This window comes from Thermobia domestica, chromosome 3 (assembly GCF_964235325.1).
Source record: "Thermobia domestica chromosome 3, izTheDome1.hap1.1, whole genome shotgun sequence".
Taxonomy (NCBI): Eukaryota; Metazoa; Arthropoda; class Insecta; order Zygentoma; family Lepismatidae; genus Thermobia; species Thermobia domestica.
The window spans coordinates 222068427-222075054 of record NC_137456.1 but is presented as its reverse complement, the minus strand read 5'-3'; positions in this window follow the sequence as shown (position 1 = coordinate 222075054).

Genomic DNA, 6628 nt, shown 5'->3' with positions numbered 1-6628 from the left:
TCTACAACTGAAAATTTTCCTTACGAATTGGAAATGATTTATAATGGAGATAAACATTACACTTACCGTGGACCCATTGGGCTTATGTTTAGTGAACTTACACTATACATGAACTTTACACCTGTCCATGTGATAAAACATCGAACTTTTGATGGAGGTTTTCAGTTGCCCAACCAGTCTTGGACATCAGTTATGGGAGACATCATTAACGGAAAAGCAGATATAGGATTAGGGCCTTCAATAATAACGTACGACAGGTCGCAATTTGTAGAATTTGTGTCACCAATTTTGTTTGATAAACTTGTTTTGGTTGTTAAAAGAGCAGATGTTTTACCTCGCTATCATGCTTTATTTCTACCTTTCCGTTTTTCATTATGGCTAAGTTTGGTTGCTGGATTTATACTGGTAAGCATCACGGTAAGATTTTTACAAGTGTTTTACATTTCTAAAGATTCATTCTACAAAACAATGAATGACATTATATTTAAGCTGTACGGAATATTTTTGCAATTGTCAGTCAGTAAACCTAAGTATGAGGTGATACGATTAATGTTCTTAGTCTGGTCGTATTTCACATTAATAATTATTACTTTGTACCAAGCAAAGATTGTAAGTTTGCTGACTATTCCTAGATTTTATCCTGATATAAATACATTAGACGATGTTGTTAATTTACAATTAACAATCAAAGGTGGGCAAACAATGTATAATATGATAGATTCACTCTCGAATTCTAAAGCAATTGATATTAGGTCTAAATATATTGTAGTTTCCAATTATACGAAAGAAGTAGGTGATCTTATGAAAAATGGAAGTGAGGCACTGCTTTTTAGTCAGTTTTATTTTCGCGGTTATTTACATCAAATTTTCAATATGTGTTCATTCTGCAAATTTCCCTTTCACGTAGTTTCTGAACCATTGGGAACTGTAATGAAATCATTTGTTATACCGAAGTGGTCTCCTTTCCGCGACAGAATGAATGTGCTCATAGGGAGAGCTGCTACTTCCGGTTTACTATCCAAATGGTTAAAATATGACCCTTATAGTATGGCATGTAATGCTAAATGCGAATTTGATGATGATAAGATTGTAATATCTATTGAGCACTTAGTACCAGTATTTGACTTATTAATAATTGGATGTGTTTTGAGTTTTACTACTTTCCTTGCAGAAATTACATATTTCAGACTTACAAAATGTTATTTCAGCTAGTTGATATGCAATATAAAATAGTATTTGTAGCAAAATATTGGTAATAGTATTTTTCAAGGAATTTGAAGCTTAAAACATATACCTAATACGATAATCATGCCTGTTGTGCTGTATGGTTATGAAACATGGTTGCTTACTCTGAGGGAAGAGTATAGACTGAAAGCATTTGAGAACAAGATCCCGAAACGAATATTCGGACTCAAAAGGAACAGGAATGGGGAATTGCGGAAACTTCATAGAAGAGAACTGCATAATTTGTAGCAAATCTAGAAGGCTAAGGTGGGCAGATCATGTAGTCAGAATGCAATGAAGTAGGAACGCGTTCTAAGTTTTAACTGGAATTCGAATAGGAAAGCGACCATTTTGAAGATCTAGATGCAGACAAGAGGACAATATTAAGATGGATCTCGCAGAAATAGGAATACAAAGTAGAAACTGGACCCAGTTGGTTATGGATAGAAGTCTGTGGAGAACTTTTGTGAACGTGGTATTGAACCTCTGGGTTCCATAGGCCATAGTTAGCTAGTTCGGGAAGAAACGGATAAGCATACTAAGATTTCATGTAAACACATTGTTTTAATAATTTGGTTATTAGAAATTTAAAGTCACTATACAGTAGCTATAATTATAGCTGTAAAATTAATAAATCTAACTCTTTAAAAACCAACACGTTTCCATGGTTTATAAATGAACATAACAGTGGATTGTCAGTTTCAAGTGGCATTTTTGTTTTAACTTCATTTAAGAAAAATAAAAGTAACACATTACAATAGTAAATATATATCAATCGTAAAATACAAGGTTAGGAAGAAGGATGTTTATAACACTAAAGTTTCTTAATGATTTCAATTTATCGTTCATTACTTTTATAAATTTAGCTTTTCCTGTTGTACAGAGATGAGTCATAATGTTGTAAGATTATAATCTTATGTTTAACAAAGAAGTGTCAACTCACAAAAAGAACTGTCATTAATTAAACTGTTATATACATCAATCGGTTTCACACTTTTATATTTTTATTCCACATCAACATATTCATAATTTATTTTACATTTCTGAGTGAGCAGCAAATAAAGAGATCCTAGTGTGAAAAATTATTTGAAAATATCACTGTAAACTATTTAAAGATATTCATTTTCTTCAAGTATTGTAATTTGACACTTTAAAGGCTTTATTCATTTTCAAAATGAAAACAATAACTCTTCAAATACTATATATTGTTTAGTAAAGACATTTCAAAATATGCAAAGTTATATATGTATGCACTATTAAGGTGTATATAATGTTATTAATTCATAACATGTACTTGTTTGTTCTGAGTGATTAAAACATTACAAACAATCATGTCTTATATATCTAGAAAACTAGCCTCTTGATGTAGAGTGTAAGTAAGCCTGCCATACGTCCCGTGAAAAACGGGACAGTCTCGATTTTGTCCTGAGTATCCCGCGTCACCGTAAATTTAGTCGGGACAGGGAAATGTCCCGTATTTTAATCCTGTCCCATTTCTGCCTTCAATATCAGATTATTCGAAAAGTGAAAAATAAAAAAAATTTGACATTGGCTGATTGGCTGTGAATCCTGTAATTAGTGAATAAAGAATCAGCTGAAACATGTAACAGATTCGAGCAAGTTATCCTCCTCCGATTTGATAGCGAGCAAGCCAATAAATAGACTGGCAGCACAGAGTTGCAGTTGTCCGTTGGCAGTCAAGGGAGTCTGCAATCTTTGGTAAAGTTAAGGAACAGCTGACATGTTGTTCATAACACAGTATACCCTCGATTATCAGATCACGTTGATCCGAATCTCCGGATAATCCGGATCAGATTTGTAGACATTTTTTATTTAAATGTTCACATAGATAATAATTTCTAATTTTGATAGCAAGAACGTAACTATAATTACGCCACAATTTCTTTTTTATTTTGATTAATAGTGTAGGCAAATTAGACAAACTGGTGGAAAAAATTTATAAAGAGATGAAAATTGGCAGAGATGTGTGGAATTGTGGTTCAATCAACATACTAAAAGTACTGGGAAATCCTAGTGGAGCTTCAGTCACTATCTTGGAAAATGGCCGCTTCCGATGCCGTAATACGAATTTTTCGTTAAAATCGCTAGAAAATCGTCGGAGAGATAAAAGTCGGTATAGGTGTGTGGAATAGTGGTCCAATCAACATTCTAAAAGTCCCGGGAAATCTGAGTGGAGATTCAGCCACCATCTTGAAAAATGGCCGCCGCCAGTACCGTGAGACGACTTTTTCGAAACGAGTATGGTAGATTCCAGTATGGTAGTTTTTGTTCCAGCTCAGGTAAAAAAAAAGACTTAATCAATTAGCCTTAACAGACGTACAGTATTCGTTGTACACTCCGCATCAAAAAATTGCAACACCTAACGCCCTGCAGATAGGCCACCCAATATACACCTTCTTATCCCATAATCTTGTCAGGTAAAGAGATCCCCTCTCTCTCCTCCTATCTTCTCTCCTATACTAAATTAGCTAACAAAAGGAGCGCAATTCTTATTTCAAACTACACATGTATTAGTTTCGATAAAATGAAATAACAAAACCGAGACGAAACAAGATTCATAAGTTGAAGTAGAGAGAAACTGAAACACGCACAGTGTAAAAAAGAAACCAATGAATGTCTATTACACAGAGATTTATAAATGAGGCAGAGAGAGAGAGAGAGAGAGAGAGAAAGAGTAGAGAAGAAGAAAAAGAAAAGGGAGAACAGATAAAACTGTGGAATTCAAACGTAGTAAGAAACGAACATAAAATTATAAAGTTCCGTTTCCAGAAATCCAACAGTAATATAGAAATAACGTTTGTTTTTACATATTTTTTCAGAACTATTCGAATACATACAGGATGCTTTAAACATTCATTATGTCACTTTCATAATGGATAGCATACTAAATTTCAAGTAGAACTGTAGATCTCAGAGACAAATGCAGAATAATGTGAAAAGTTTAACACACATGCCTTGTTTCCACGTGCTTCAATTGCAAATTCGGTAGTGTTCATTGGACGTACTGTTCCAAAATATATTCTAATAAACCCAGTAGATAGCATTGGTCATATCCTCCATTTCAGACTACTAATGCAAACTGAACAAAACAGAAAAAAACCGAAACGAAAAAAAAGAAAAGAGAAAGAAAGAAAGAGAAAATAGAAGACAGTTCTATTTTACTATTAAATTTCTATCAAAAATACCCTATATTAAATGTCCAAACTGTATCGTAATGAAACGTTACAAATGTTGGAAAGGAAAAGTTTATATTCATCATAGATGTGGCATGTTTCAAATTTTAACGTGAAAAAAAAAACATTGAATTATAGGATGGGAACAAATTTTGTGTCGAATTAGTATAAATAAAATTTTGTTTTCAAATAACCAAAGAGTTACCATTTTCTAGTCTTTTCCGAAGATTTATCTGTTCCGAACATCCAGCATTGATTTAATCTCTTCCAGATATAACGTAATTTGCACAGATAGAATGAACACGCTAAGAGCTCAAACGGATAATCATGTCAGTCGGATGATGTTGGTCAGGTTATAGACCACTACGGGGTCGAGGATTCAAATCCGTAGTGACCCGGTAATTCGACTGATACTCGGTAACCCAGAGGATATAAAAGAGATTTTACTTATTCCCTTGCATTTAAACAGCATTTCTGTCAGAGATGACCAAGACTGGTGTGTTATCCCCAGAGCACGAAAAACACGACGCGTAGTTAACAGTTAATTAGGTTCTCCAGACAATGTATATCGGGCTCTCGCTCCGTTTTAACTTTGGAACATGAAGTGCGTGTATGTGAGAGAGGGAGATAGGGGAAAAGTGAAAGATGCAAAGACAGGATAGGGAAACATCAAGACAGAGAGAGAGGGGGGCGAATATAAATATGAAACATATTTATCATTGCAGTGTATGATATAGAACGCACAGACTGTTTATTTGAATTATCGCCAGTGATGCATTGTAAGTTCTCCATCAGAAGATAAATCTCTGCAGCCATTATTTTTGCAAAAGATTATACTACCGATGGGGAATCGAACCTAGATCTTCCATTTGGAAGTCTGGCACGTTACCACCAATTTCTTTAGTCAAACTTTGTTTAACAAATGGTGTAGTGTTTCTTTCTGGGAACGATAACACGAAAAGTTATACTGCAGATCAATGGTGACTTTGGAATGTCCTGGTAATTCCCAACCAGCATTCGTAAATTGTCTCAAGCATGATACAGGTGTTTGCTTCCACATTCTTATGTATTGCTTGTCCAGTATGATAAGTCGATTCTTCACAATCACTTTGTAAAAAGCTTATCTTTGGCCTGAACAGGATTTGAACTTACGTTAAATAGCTGTACTACTTATGAAGCCATTACGTTACCCCTACACTATCAGACCACCTGAAATTACAAGCCAAATATTACTTACTTTAGCTCTGATCTTTGGAAGGAACCAAACTACACAACGAAGTTGACTTATTCGACGGCCTAGAGAGAAATTAGTGCCCACTAATGAAGGAAAAACATACAATCCAGGAAATATTACAGAAATAAAACATGTTTTGCAGTAATTTCGTCGTGCAAGTTCAAAAGTACGTGAATAATAATAATAATAATAATAATAATAATAATAATAATAATAATAATAATAATAATAATAATAAATGTTCACATTCACAATATAGTATTCTATTATTATTATTATTATTATTATTATTATTATTATTATTATTATTATTATTATTATTATTATTATTATTATCATCATCAATTATCCGCTTCGTTGGAAAAATTGAGACAAAATAGTAGTTTGTTCTGTTACTCAGACACTGTTTAGGATTACTAAAGCGCTCTTTGATATCGGTTATTTTCGATGTGTTTTATATATCCCCTCCCCGCCCTATGCTGTGGGACACGGCATCTGCAGTGTCATTGTTCATCTCAGCGAGCCGGAAAACTATGAATTCGTCACTGATATTGGTTATTTCGATCATTTTTATATATATATCCCCCTCCTTCAAGTTGAGGAGCTGAATATGGATTTAAACAGCATCACATGTGTCACTGTTAATCTCAACGACTCCGAAAATTATAGATTCGCCACTTATACCGGTAATTTTTCGTTCCTTTTGATTCTCGCTCCCCCTCCCCATCTCATAAGTTACACCGTGAAAGTGATATGACAGAAACCATCTCAGGTTCGAACTTCATCTAGGTTGAAAATTTGAATGGGATTGGTTTGGTGGTTCAAGAGTTCAGTAAGTTTTATTTAGTGTTATATATATCTCCCTCTCCCATTCCCCTCCCCAAGTTCTCCCGTGAAAGTGAAATGATAAAAATTATCTCAGGCCCGAACCTCACTTATGTTGAAAATTTAATCGAGACCGGTCGGGTTGTTCAAG